The sequence below is a fragment of the Leiobunum rupestre genome, chromosome 3 (assembly GCF_980474605.1).
Source record: "Leiobunum rupestre chromosome 3, qqLeiRupe1.1.hap1, whole genome shotgun sequence".
NCBI lineage: Eukaryota > Metazoa > Arthropoda > Arachnida > Opiliones > Sclerosomatidae > Leiobunum > Leiobunum rupestre.
Window position 1 is genome coordinate 45,068,963 of NC_143386.1, and position 15,145 is coordinate 45,084,107.

Consider the following 15,145-nt stretch of genomic DNA (forward strand, 5'->3'; position numbering starts at 1 on the left):
CAACTGGTGTCGCGCAAAAATCGAGTATTCTATTAAAAGCAAAATGCCTGGCAACAAAGAGAATCACGACACGACGATTCTGTTCAAACAATGGCTCCGGGGGAAAAAGAAAATTGGCTAATTTTTTAAACGAGCGAGTTGTTTACCCAACAGCCAGGCGAACTGTCAAAAGCATTTTGGCGCCTAGTTTCATTGAATTGGGGGACGCTAAGGGAATCACATTGTGCATCATTTACCTTCTTGACAAAAGCATCAGGAAATGTACATTCTGATTGTCAGACCAAATAATTACTAGCCCAATTGGGCGGTTTTGAATCAAAACTGATCGTAATAAACATATACATTTTGATTGTCAGACCAAATAAGTACTGGCCCAATTGGGCGGTTTTGAATCAAAACTGATCGTAATATACATATACATTTTGATTGTCAGACCAAATAAGTACTAGCCCAATTGGGCGGTTTTGAATCAAAAGTGATCGTAATATACATTTAAATTCTGATTGTCAGACCATATAAGTACTAGCCCAATTGGGCGTTTTTGAATCAAAACTGATCATAATATACATGTACATTCTGATTGTCAGACCAAATAAGAACTAGCCCAATTCGGCGGTTTGAATCAAAACTGATCGTAATATACATGTACATTCTGATTGTCAGACCAAATAAGAACTAGCCCAATTTGGCGGTTTGTATGGTAAAGTCTATTCGCGACCGAAACGAGTGTAGGTGGCGTAACGGTGCTAGCTTCTCCGAGGTTGCGCCTATGATCTAGCGTCTGCTACAGACAAATTAAAAAGTCATAAGAACGTTTTTTCTTAAATAAACTTATTAAACTACAAGCAAACGATGCAAAAATTATATTAAAATGCAAGTATCATTATTTATGACGTCCAATTTACTAAGTTTCAATGGTAAAACAAAGGGGGCGTAACGATAGTTTTCGATCGAGAATAATATCTCTTACTGACGATTAATAATAATAATAATCAGCTAGGCTAATACCCAAGTCACCACCTTAGGCCCAAGTCATCTAGCGAGTATCCTTGTCTACACTGCTAATTTTATTAGCAGGCCCCACTCAAATCCTCAAATTTTTTATAAGAAAAATAGGATTGTATTTCTAAAAATAATATAAATATATAAATATCATATATAATATAATGTATAACATTTATATTATATATAAATATATATTTTATATATATTCCATATATACGCTATTTCATTTACTAACTTTAAGCATTTAAAAACAAAATCTATATTAAGTGAAATAAATCTTTGATTTACCCATAACCATTTTATCACAAAATATAATAGTAGCTAATTATGTTAATAACAACAAAAGTATAGACTAGAATGACTTGGTATATAGGAATTTATCCTATAGCTAAATCTAGCAATTTAACTGACAAGGAGACTACCCGAGGTGTTACACACCGATTTTGTTCAAACTCGGGGCATTGGTAGACCTTCATGTAACTTGAAAAATCCTAAAGGGATTTTATTCAATGGGCAACGGTTTTGCCATGACAACGAAAAATGTTTTTGACAACTTAAAATGGAAATTTTACAAAATTGAAAAAAATTAAAATACCAAAATTATACAAAAAAATTGATAAAAATTGACGAAAAAATTCAAAATTGGTCACATTTTTATCAATTTTTTAAATTTTTTCACAGGGAAATCGGTCAAAATCCCATGTTATTTTATGTTGTCAAAAACATTTTTCGTTGCCATGGCAAAACCGTTGCCCATTGAATAAAATCCCTTTAGGATTTTTCAAGTTACATGAAGGTCTACCAATCCCTCGAGTTTGAACAAAATCGGTGTGTAACACCTCGGGTAGTCTCCTTGTGAGTGGCGGAATTTGAAATAGACAAAATATCAAAATTATAGGATTTTATAGGACTTTTGGGCGATTTTGCTAAAAATATAGGATGTTATAGGACTTTTATGAAAATATAGGATTTTATAGAAATTGTAGAACCTTCTTAAACTTTTTAAATAATATCCAAACAAAAATGTTTTAAAATATTTTACGAATATTCGAAAATAATTGTCATCCTTTTTTCAAAATGATTCGCGTTTCAAAAAGAATCAATTTCAAATAGAAACCTGGCAACCAGGTAATAAACCCCCCAGTAAAAGGGTATCAAAACGGCCAGAGAAAAAAAAGAGTATAAAGAGGTGCCAATACCCATCAACGCCTGGTTTGAACGTTCGAAAAACCAACTCGACCCGTAATAAATTAGCCAGGAAATATTTTCACAGCCGCGAATAAGAAAGGAAGTTCAGCCAGTTGCCAAAAGAGAGATAACCATTAATTACAAAACGTTTTTAAACCATTTTCTGCCCCTTCGCGAAGGGAAAAGTGGTGGCCCCGGAATTGACGACTAGTGATGGAAACGCGCTTAACGAGGGTGGCTCAACTCAGCTGCCCGAGAACCATTTATAAATGTCATTTAAATGAAAAGTGCTAAATATATATATATTCTCTTCCCGATTCAGTATTATTAGTTACGCGTCTCTTCTCCTAACGCAACTTTGTAGCATCTAACGGATAGTTTATGCTAGAAATCAACTGTAAAATGTACGCCATTAGAGTCTTGATTTCGCCCACGGTTAAAATTTTTGTCCATATTCAAGTGGCGTTTTAAAAGGACTACATTTCAAAGGGTGCTTTGGGATGTAATGGAAAATTGCTTTTAAAAGGAGGAACATTTTTGAACTTGCTATTTTCAAGAACTGTTTCCTAATGGTTCACGCTGCAATAGGCTAAAATAATGATACTCTGTATTTGTTTAACGGTTTCTTAGAGATTGGCTTTCGTGTAGTTGTATATTTTTAATACGGGTCACCGGCAAAGAATTATCAGTAATTCTTAGGTTACAAAGAGGGTACAATTTTAAAGTGGTAGTTAGTCTAAATTCAGTTTACAATATTTTTCAGATTCAAATTCCCAAGTTTTCCCTGACTATTTTAAGAGATTTTTCATGACTTTTTAAGGCCAAAATTAGACATTTTTTAATTTTATATTTTAATTCTATCAGAAGATAATAAATTTAAATCAACTTACATTTAAGTACAAAATTAGACATTTTTAAATTTATATTTTAACTTTATCAGAAGATAATAAATTTAAATCAACTTACATTTAAGTACAAAATTTAAAAAATTAGCAAAACTTTCAAAAAACCAAATGAAAATCACAGAATTTGTCATAGATCTAGATTAAAATTACCTTCAAAAAGTGTCAAGATAAAATTGAATTCTTTGACGTTTTACAAATTCTTAAAATTCCCCGATTTCCCTGACGTGTAATTTTACTTTAACAGAACCTAAAATTATGGTTTTTCTTCAATTAAATTACCTTTATTCTTAGATCATTTTTTTTAAATGACGCCTGTTTAATAATTAACATGTAAACAAATGTCTCGTGTCACCTGATTCATGAAATTACTAAGATGGGATCAAACCCACACGCTATTAAATACCTTTCGAGTGAAGTAAGGTTGAGAGCCTTTTAAAATTTATTTATTTTAATGAAAATCTTGTACACTAGAATTATCGTTGTTTTTAAATTAATTAAACCAAAATTGCTTCCAGTGGTGTACTGAGAAGAGCTTAATCATATTATTATATTATCACGGTTGCTCGTCTTTGTACCTTTAAAATTGCCTCTACTTGCCGTGAGATGGCATGCTCTTAAAAAACCGCATCACATTCGAGACATAAAATAATTGAAATTACTACTAGCGATACATGTCCCTCTAGGAGTAGGTGGTCTGTGATCAAACCATCACCAAAAATCATCCACTAAAACTCATTTTCAACGTTACTAGCGCCAGTACATGTAATGGCAGTAATTTGAAATTAAATGATGTGAACAAATTGGGTTACACAAAATAATACGTTGATTATACCCAAAAATACTAACTATAGTAGTCGACAGGAATCCATACCTGTACTTGGAATGCTTATCCTGGCGTATCGCGTATGGTAAGGTCACTCTGATGACTTTGGCCCCGCCTACGAGATAAAAAATCCCCTCTGCGCGTCCTCCCCTCTCACGTTATTGTTTGTTAAGTTAACATAGTGACGTCAAAAAAACCGTCAGCCACATCGAGACGAAAATCTGCCGCGATAATCCTTCCTAGTAGAGGTATGGATTCCTGTAGTCAATCGTAAACTGGCGCATATCAGCTCTAATAAACCAATTCACATATTACGTACAGGGAAACCAACATTTAGAAACCACCATGGAGTATAAAATTTTAATTTCGTATTTCTACACTAGATGACGCAGCGGGGGTATTTTGGCGAAAAATTTTGAGAAAAAAAATTAAATTATTATATAATTATAATAATTTAAGTGCTATTTCAAACTGAAAGTTTATATAAAATATTTTAGAAAATATAGCTTTTAGATAACCACAATTTAAATTAGACTTTCGCGGGTTTTACCATTTTTGATATTTCTGTTTGTGAACTGATGGCGCCATCTAGTAACAAGTAGAATATTAAAAACTTTACACACAATGGCGGTACCCCTGTAAAAGGGTCTTCTCCCTTCTTATACGCGTATTGGAAATCGCTATCAGGTGATAGGTTACGTAACGTACTTAAACGTAGTAAAAACACAGGGTCCACCAACTTCCGACTAGCGAGAAAATGAATGAGCATATTTTTCAGCATCCCAAGTTCACGACACGCGCTACTAAAACTCGACTCGATTAGCGTGGAAAGAGCAACGTTCCTTATGTTGGAATTAAAAAATAAAACTCGTTTCCGATCAAGAATGCTTCTTTTTCACTCTCCGTCCGGAGGGGTCGAGGGTCAACACCATATACGCTTCTCTCTCTCTCTTCAGGGGTGTAGATTTTACGTACGTATAAACTTCGACATTTGCTAAATTTTCTACAAAAACGTGTTTGGAGATTTTTTATGATGAATATGCCCGGGTAGCGCTATCATTTTTTACGACAAAAATATAAAACGCGCATCGACCTGTCGTAGGAACCACCAGCGCCCCCTTCTGGCCACGAGAGGTTATTCATTCATTTGCAATTTTTTGGGGGAGAGTTTGAAGTGTGATCTGTAATTAAATGCCGTAAGGGTCAATATACTAATTTTACCCGCGGAATAAATTGCCACCGTTTTTGGAGAAAAGTCCAGGCCAGTGGCCAATAGTGCCAAAAAGGGGGAAATTGGCAAAAAGTGAAAAAATTGAAAAAATGGCAAAAGCGAAAAAGTGGCAAAAGCGAAAAATTGACAAAAAGCGAAAAATTGGCAAAAAGTGAAACATTGGCAAAAAGTGAAAAAATTGAAAAAATGGCAAAAGCGAAAAAGTGGCAAAAGCGAAAAATTGACAAAAAGCGAAACATTGGCAAAAAGTGAAAAATTGGCAAAAGCGAAAAATTGACAAAAAGCGAAAAATTGGCAAAAAGTGAAACATTGGCCAAAAGCGAAAAATTGACAAAAAGTGAAACATTGGCAAAAAGTGAAAAATTGGCAAAAAGTGAAAAATTTGCAAAAAATGGAAAATTGACAAAAAGGGGAAAATTGGAATAATTGGCAAAAAGTGGAAAAAAGGACAAAAAGCAAAAAATTGGAAAAAAGTGGAAAAAAGGACAAAAAGCAAAAAATTGGCAAAAAGTGGAAAAAAGGACAAAAAGCAAAAAATTGGCAAAAAGTGGAAAAAAGGACAAAAAGCAAAAAATTGGCAAAAAGTGGAGAAAAGGACAAAAAGCAAAAAATTGGCAAAAAGTGGAAAAAAGGACAAAAAGCAAAAAATTGGCAAAAAGTGAAACATTAGCAAAAGCGAAAAATTGGCAAAAAGGGAAAAATTAGCAAAAAATAGAAAATTGAACCAAAGGGGAAAAATTGTGATAATTGGTATAAAGTGGAAAAAAGGACAAAAAGCGAAAAATTAGCAAAAAGTGGTAAATTGACAAAAGTGAAAAATTGATAAAACGTAGAAAATTTGCAAAAAGTGGAAAATTGACAAAAGTGGAAAATTGGCAAAAGTGAAAAATTGATAAAACGTAGAAAATTAGTAAAAAGTGTAAAATTAACAAAAGCAAAAAATTGGCAAAAAGCGAAAAATTAGAAAAAAGTTAAAACTTGACAAAACGTTGATAATTAGCAAAAAGTGGAAAATAGGCAAAAGGCTAATGAGGGAAAATTGAATTAAAAAGCTAAAACAACAAATTATATTTACATTTAAAAAAATTACTGTGACTATTACTTAGTTTAAACTAAACAATGTTAGTTTTAAAAAGAACAGAACAGACTTATCAGAATCTAACCATTCCGAGTACTACAATCAGCTTAGGCTCCCTGGCTAAAATTAAAATCCTAACAGTCTATCAAAAAATATTTTTATCGTCTGATAATAAAATTTTAAAAAACGGAGATCGAAATTTTATTACCCTGATAATTAAATTAAAAAAACGAAGACCGAAATTTTATTACCCTGATAATAAAATTTTAAAATTTGGAGACCGAAATTTTATTACCCTGATAATAAAATTTTAAAATTTGGAGACCGAAATTTTATTACCCTGATAATTAAATTTTAAAAATCGGAGACAAAAATTTTATTACCCTGATAATAAAATTTAAAAATCGGAGACCGAAAGTTTTATTACCCTAATAATAATTTTTTTACCCTGATAATTAAATTTAAAAACCGAAATTTTATTACCGATCTAAATAATAGGAAAAATTGGTCGGTCTTCGATTTTTAAAATTTTATTGTGCAGAAATAAATATCGTTGGTTTTAAAAAAAATTATTTTTTAACCAAATGGTATAATAACTAATATTAGCTTTAAAATTCATCAAACCCACGTAAGTTGAAACATTTTGGGAGGTATAGTTTTAAGTGTCGTTCCTGTATTATTAAAATGGCTACAGACATAAGCATCTTTATTTCTTTGGACGATATATTTGCAATCAGGGTCCGGTGGTAATTGATTCGAACAGGGTCCAATCAATCAAGAGGTATTTAACCCGACAGCCGGGCACGCAACTCTTAAACACCCAAATCTGCATGAGCCAATCACTCATGATGCAATGTCAAAAACGGATTTAATACATAAATTAACCCAAAGGTATTTGCGAATGTACCGCGAACAAGGCCGGGACAATGTTTGAAAAAGATTGTGCGAGAGAGCAAATCAAATATACAGATAGTTGGCAAGGTTTACTCGATAGAACGGCGCTACCTGACGGTCATATTGTTACGCTTGGTTAAGGTAGAAGCGCAGTGTTGCCGGAGAACGCCATCACTTTCGTTTAATTCGTTGAAATGGGCGTAATGACGTCAATGAGATAACTATATCCGGCTGAACAGGTACATCCAAAGGTCATCGAGGTAAGAGGATTTGTATAATAATTCTTCCCGGCCAGTAATACAAAGAGTAACGATAGATTATTTTTTGGGTTAATCTTCTCGAGAAATTACTCGAATATTATATAATCCTTGGATGGTAATTTAAAACGACTGACAAAAAGCTTCTATCTGTTCCGGATATAACTTGGAATAAATTTAGTCGAAAAATTTAAATTTTTAATTAGAAGCCAAGTCTGAGATTTCTTCAAGGATTAAAGACGAGTTTTTCTTCGGCGGATTTCAATTTATTATTATTTTATTTCGAATAATTTATTATTATTATTATAATTAATGTTGCGCATAGCAGACTGACCAAAATAAAGCGATTTTTATTCATTAAATTTTTTATTTAAATTTGATTTATATATTTTTTTATTTAATTTATTGATGTTATAGATATTACAATAATGTACCCTGAACAACATTATACATCTACCCCAGACGACATAAGCAGAGCTCGTGCGTGGAGGGGTATATATTGAACTATTACAGGTTTGTCTTAAAGGTCACAGGTCTACTTAGTACCAGTAAAAAAAAGGAAGTGTACATAACAATAATAATAAAAAAGTATTTATTCCTATATAAATATATATTAGAAACATAGGATATCATACAGGTATTGATAACCCTGGTCAATATTTTTTTCTTGAATATAGTTATATTTATAGAATTTTGAATATGATAATCTAGATAATTATAAAGCTTTGGACCTAAGTACAAATTTTTTTTGACCTATAGATTTAGACTAATATCATTAGTTTTGCTTTGAATTGGAACTCAGGTATAAATTATTATTATGGCTCGAACTATATTTTGGCCATTTTCATAATTACAACCATATATGATTTAAATAAACTACTTTTCAGGATTTAGTTTTCCGGGCCTATTTACTTAACTTTTAATAAAAACGTGTACTACGACGTCGTAAAAAGTAGTTCATTTTGATATTTTATTTAGAAAAACTAATTCTGTAAGTGTTTACCAAATGATATAACAGTGGGGTGGCGGAGTGGTTAGAACTTTCGCCTCGCAGCAAGAGGAGCCGGGTTCGATCCCAGCTTGTGGCACTGGGTGAAAACTCGGAACAACTCCTTCCGCGTTGAGTTTGCAAGTTGTCTCCCCACTGGCTTAAGGGGTTTTCCCCCGAGTTCTTCGGTTTCCCCTTCCATAAAAACTTGTCGAGGTTAACGGTAATAGTTAGTGTAGGGAGCTGTTGGCTCGATCTCGTGGCATGCAGGGCTTGCCACCACCCTCTTACGCATTGTAACCCGGCCACCTGAATTAAGGGCTTCAAAAGTCGCATGATGACTTAGGCCTAAGGTGGTGCCTTGGGTATTAGCCTAGCTGATTATTATTAAAAAACAAACAGTCGTTTTTTTCAGTAATTTCTTTATATTGCTAAAATATATCAGATATTTAATTAAAACTAATGCACTAAAAATACAACAATTGTTTACAAAAAAAGCGCGAGTTTCTGGATACTCTATTGGCTGATTGCTCGTAGCGTCATTGGCGTACGTCGTAGCTAAGCCCCGCCTTGAAACGACCGCCAATATCATGACGTCATAGACCACGATCCTGCCAAATATATTACGTGACCACCATCAGCGTATTGATATCATGGTCGACCTAAACGCGTTACCGTGACAACGAACACAGACCTTACCCACGTGCTACGTATTGGCTCTTTCAGACACGTGTTGTCGAGCTCATTTTAAGCGTGACAAGCACCATAAGAAACTTTCCCTTACTATTTACTTTTGATAAAAACTAAACAGTTTTAAAACATTATTACAAAGTATCTCGTTTAGGACCAAATTTATGTTTAAATAAACAATCGGGTCAAAACTAAGTCCCCCCCCCTAACTTTAAGCCCCCCTTTCGAAGCAAAAAAATTCTAAATTCAAAATCTCCTCCCCAAAAAAACAATTCATGTATAAAAAAATATTCCTCTTACAAAAAAAAGACTATCTACACGATAGAGGGGGGGGGGGTGTCGTGAGTTGTACCAATATAGCACCTCATCGAGAACTAATTTAAGCTCTAAGCGGAGCATGATCCGAGCCAGAGACGAGATATCACGAAACCACGTACCGAACCGGTTTCTGTACGAACACCAACGGCAATAGGTTCATCCTCCAGACAACACAGATACGCTATTAAACCATCGGAGAGATATTCCCTTTACGTATAATTTTATATAAAAGCGCCAGAGGTAGAATACTCAAGAAAATCCCGCCTAAGATGTAAAAGTATCAACCAATTAAATCTCTTCTTCGAAACCTCCCACTATCAAAATCTCGATTTCTCATCTGATATTTCCTCTTCTACGAACGCGTTTAATGTTCCGACTTTGGTTTAAGCGCTAGGTGATCTACGGGTTTATTTAGAATCAAAGTAAGGATGATACGAAACCACGAAGCTGTCTAAGATTTTAAGACAAAGGGATCGTTTTAAAACCACCAAAAAACCGGTTACTAAACTAGTGAGAGATATGGGGGAAAGAGGTTTTATTTTTCTTAGGCGCTTAAATATATATATAAGCTATAGCCGTTTAAAAAAGATCTACCCGATTAAGACAGTGTCTTGTTTTGAATATTGAGGTTGCATTGAAGATGATGTGTGTATGACATTTAATTTGTGGTTTCTACAATTATTATGCTTATAAAAAATATAATAAAACTTTCGAAAATTAAACGGTTGTTGATCTGGCTTTCTTGGTAACGAACAAATGATATATTTGGTATTTCGTTAAAATTACCCCAAAAACTCCCGGTTAGAAATAAACCAAAAACATGGTTTTATTTTTGGTTTAAACGACGAAAACGACCAGTTTTTAGGATTAAACTTTAAAAAAAAAACAGTTTTTCTTTGGTTTGAAAAGTTTTTCTTTGGAAAACTTAAAACAATAGTTTCTTTGGGTTTAAACCAGGTTTTTTCTATTTTAAACCTGACTGGATTTGAAATACTGATTTTTGTAACCAAATTGTTAAAAATAACCAAAAACGTTATTTGAGTAAATTGAACTAAACTCATTTTTAGTATTTAGTTTTTATTTTCCAGGGTGACCACAGAAACACCTCAAATTTTTTTAAAGAAAAATAGAAAATTCATAGTCATTTTATAGGAAATAAGAATATTTTATACGTAAATATAGGAAATTATAGGAACGCTAAGGAGATTATAAGTATAATTATAATAAATATACAACAAATGCTTTTAGAGGAATTTTGGTATAATAGTAATATTGCATTTAATATGAAAACATCAAAGACTTTTATATATATATATATAGAAAGTTATAGGAAGACAATGGAAATATAGGAAAAATTCTAAAATATAGGAAGTGTGGTCACTCTGATTTTCTATTAAAGGCAGGATTGGAAGTAAAAGTTAAAAAATACCAAACCCTCAAATACGGCAAGCCCGCCAAAATATTCCATATTTAAAAAAACACAAATTACGTAAATGCAGTCAGATTAGAAAGTGGTTTGAAAAAATCGTTAATAAAAGTTACAATTACGTCACATATAAAAATTTTATACTGGAACCTAAACCTATTAGAAACCTACCTACATTCCGTCCCAAACCATAACAAAACAATTTCCTTCCACACCTTACACTACACAGTACTCAACGCTCTAAGGAATCAGCCATACGACCAAACAATCCTACTAAAAATACCGCATAAATTAGAACTACAAAACCCAATCTGTACTATCAACATTCATTGAAACGCGTTACTAAAAAACGTTACTGAAGCAATGGAAGCTCACCTTATACGTTAAAGAACAGGAATAGTCTTGTAAAGACAGATAGATAGGGGGGGGGGAATGGATCGGATGTATAGTGTATAATATTTAAAATATGTCACTTTAAATTCTGTGGGTACGCAAAAAAAAGGCAAAAACCGTTGAAATACCGGTTTAGAGTGAAATACTGTAGAGATTCTGGAGAATGAATAGAAAAAATAAGGGGGCCCCTTTCGAGGAAGGCCGGACGGGGACAAAGCGGGCCAGGGAGGGGGGGGGGGGCTCGTGATGGGCCTAAAAAATGAGACCTAACGCATTTAGGGATTAAAAACTATAGTTCCAAAAAGGGAGCCGAAATGTTAAAGAAGACCAAGTATTTAAGACACAGGGGGGAATCGGGGGGCTGGTTAATATAAGACCCAAGGTGCTCGATTCAGATCCGGTTGTCTGTCGTTGCGGGGTCGAAAGGTCGCGGCGCCAAAAGACTCGAGAGAGAGAAAGCATCAGCGTTGCCGAACACGTGCGCCCCGAGTCGGAGAAGGTATCAACGCGTGTCGTTGGCAAGGTCAACGATTCAAGAATCAAAGAGAAAAATACAGTATGGTAGCGCCACCTACGTTTTCCGTCATTCAGGGTTAGCTAGCGATGTGGCCAAGGCAGGGATGGTATCTTACGGATGCAGGATAAGGGGTCGGGTGAGATTGGGTGAGCTCGGGTGCAAAGATAACCCGCCCACAACTACGCTTGTATAAACCCCTCCCATTTAAGAAGTTCGCCAAAAGGAAGCCAGCCTCGCCCAAGTCCTGGACGCCGTCACCAGGGTTGCCACAGTTTTATCACAATCAAATTCCCTGACTTTTCCAGGTTTTCCCTGACCATCTCCGGAGATTTTCCCTGACTTATTTTGTGCCAAAATTGTGTATTTTTTTAACCTTTAATTTAGTAAAAGTTTCCTATTTGCAACCGAAATTAAATTCCCTGATTTCTAGAATAATTTTTAAATTTCCCTGATTTTTTTACCCATATTCAAAAATCCCTGACTTTTTCTGGAATTCCAGGTTTTCTAGGTACCGTGGCAACCCTGCGTCACCCTTTGCGAATAATATTACAGTGCCGGATTAATAACTAGGCCTACTAGGCACTGACCTATGGGCCCCCAACAACAAAAGCCCCCCCCCCCACTGATGAAATCAATGGATTTTTCTTCAGTACATGCTTTCCTTACATAGGGCATCACCCAAATCTGCCTTCAGTACATATAATCACGATTAAGGTTATAAGTATAATACAACATATTTGTAATCAATACTTTCATTAAAATTGCAAGATTATGTTTATTGATACGTTGGAAGACGTAAGATTTAGGCAACCAATCAGATACGGGGACCGATTTGATTGACTCTTACTCACAATGTCAGACCAGACCGTGATGTAAATTCGTAGACTAAAAACCGTATCAATATAGTTTATCCTGTAGTATAAATTAATTACATTCTTGATAAAAGCAATTGCTAATTAACCAATGGGTTAAATAATCTTAATCCTTGGGACCCGGGGTTTACCTTAAGGTAAGGGGCCCGGAGCTTGCCTTAAGGTAAGGGGCCCGGAGCTTGCCTTAAGGTAAGGGGCCTGGAGTTTGCCTTAAGGAGGGTCCCAATAATGCTCGAGCCTATGGGCTGCAGTGGTAGTTAGCCGCCACTGGATAAAAGTTAATAGCTCTTTCTATAAAATAATATATACGCATACATGTATAAAAAGTGTTATTTTTTGGAGCGCGCGCTTCCTAATATTTCCGTGTAGAGTGTCTCGTGCGTTTTCGCGCGAGCTCAACAAAAACAAAAATATGCGCACGCTCTCTAACTTTAACTGCACGATGAATCTAACGTAATCACGTGACCTCTCGTATTTTTTATAAAGAGCTATTCCGAAATGGTTAACGAAACAATTGTCAATTGTTATAAATGCTAACCTCACTTTACGTTAAAGATAACGCCAAGGATAAACTAACGAAACCTTCGTTATACGTTGAGTTTGCAAGTTCTCTCCCCACTGGTTAAAAGGTTTTTCCATACAAACTTGTAGAGGTTAGCGATAATAGTTAGTGTAAGGAGCTGTTGCCTCACGTGGCATGAAGGGCTTGCCACCTATGAGCAACAAACACAGCACCCCACACAAGGAGAACGCAACCCGTCAAAAGTCGTGGATTTTCTTGAGTACAGTTTTCATTGGTTAGACGCTTTATCGCCTGCTGCCGTCGGAAGGGGAAAATTCGGAAATTGTATCCCCCTCCGCCCGTAAAACGTTCAGTGTAAAGGTTCGTCCAATGAAATTTGTACACAACACCGCGTTAGCGTGTTTAAAGGCTAGCTGCGTTCTCTTTGTGTTTGTTGCTTCTAGTTTCCACCACCCTCCTACGCATTGTAACTCAGCCACCTAAATTAATTAATTAAAAGTCGCTTGATGACTTAGGCCTAAGGTGGTGCCTTGGGTATTAGCTTAGCTGATTATTATTATCAAAAGCTACCTAAACTAATGTAACTTAGAATATAACTTAAACTAGAACACTGTGTATCGTTTTACCAGTTGAAGGCTTTGAGAAATTTACAAATGCTCGGAGAAAGCAAACAAAAGTGTCGAAACTAGTTAAAATACAGTGTCCTGTACTTAACTAGAGTTTATCGACTCTTTGACGGAAACTAGCCAAAGCGTAACCAAACAGTAAAGGATTATCCATAACAGGTATACACAGTAGTGTCAATTATAAATAACCTTTAACAAAGTACTCGCGCGTTGAACGGGTCATTAGTGGACGCGTCCCAGATCTACTTGCCACACACCGAAACCGCGAACTATCTTAAACAAATGAAGCAACCACGATTAGGAAAAAACTTTTAATAGCGTCATTAAAAACGAGAGAAATTAATCGCGCTTATGTCAACAAAAGACTTAAATTGACGGACGCCAACCGCGCGACCAACAACTGACAGAAACTTTTCACGACCTTCAAGGTGACCCGGCAATGGTCGTCCCGTGACTCAGCCGGACAACGGTGCGATGGTTCAAACACTCAATTAGCGAGCCGAACAAAATCCATAGCACTCGCATTTACATTTTACCGCGATTAAACAGACGGCGACTGGCAATTAACAAAAATCCATTTAGAAGTGTGTGTGCCTGACTAAGCCGGTTCCTGTGTAAACTACGCTGCCCGCGTTGGATTTACGTGTGATAGTGCAATTAACCGTTCAAATTTCCACTACGTTATTGCCACCCGAAGTCAGGCATTAACTTTGGCTATATTATATCCCCCAATTTCAGCCATTTTTTAGTTGAGTAAATTATTATAAATTTAAAAAGTTTTTTGTTCGTACCAAATTTCCGGAACTAAATTCCCAGACATTTCTAGGTTTTCCCTGACCAAATTGTCAAATTTTCCCTGACCATTTTTGCAGAATAAATGAATGGTTCAAGGTAAAATCCTTAAAAATATTTATTATGTATTTTTAATACATCTTTCAGAAATTTATTTGCCTGATTTTTTGGGGTCATTTTAAAATTTCTTTACTTTTCTATGCCATTTTCAAATTCCATGACTTTACCCTGACCCTTTGGAATCATTTTCAAATTCCATGTATTTACCCTGACCTTTTCGAATCATTTTCAAATTCCATGACTTTACCCTGACCTTTTCGAATCATTTTCAAATTCCATGACTTTACCCTGACCTTTTCGAATCATTTTCAAATTCCATGACTTTACCCTGACCTTTTCGAATCATTTTCAAATTCCATGTATTTACCCTGACCTTTTCGAATCATTTTCAAATTCCATGACTTTACCCGGTTTACCAGGTCGTGTACGAACCATGTTGCAAGGTGGGGTGGCGGAGTGGTTAGCACTTTCGCTTCGCAGCAAGAGGAGCCGGGTTCGATCCCAGCTTGTGGCACTGGGTGAAAACTCGGAACAACTCCTTCTGCGTTGAATTTGCAAG

The 15,145-nt window shown here is 35.2% G+C and overlaps 1 protein-coding gene across 1 annotated transcript in view; it reads right to left on the minus strand.

The window, feature by feature from the left end:
- zfh2 (Zn finger homeodomain 2) overlaps positions 1-15,145 on the minus strand; it is a 145,335-nt gene that overhangs the window by 100,850 nt on the left and 29,340 nt on the right. The window lies entirely within an intron of this gene.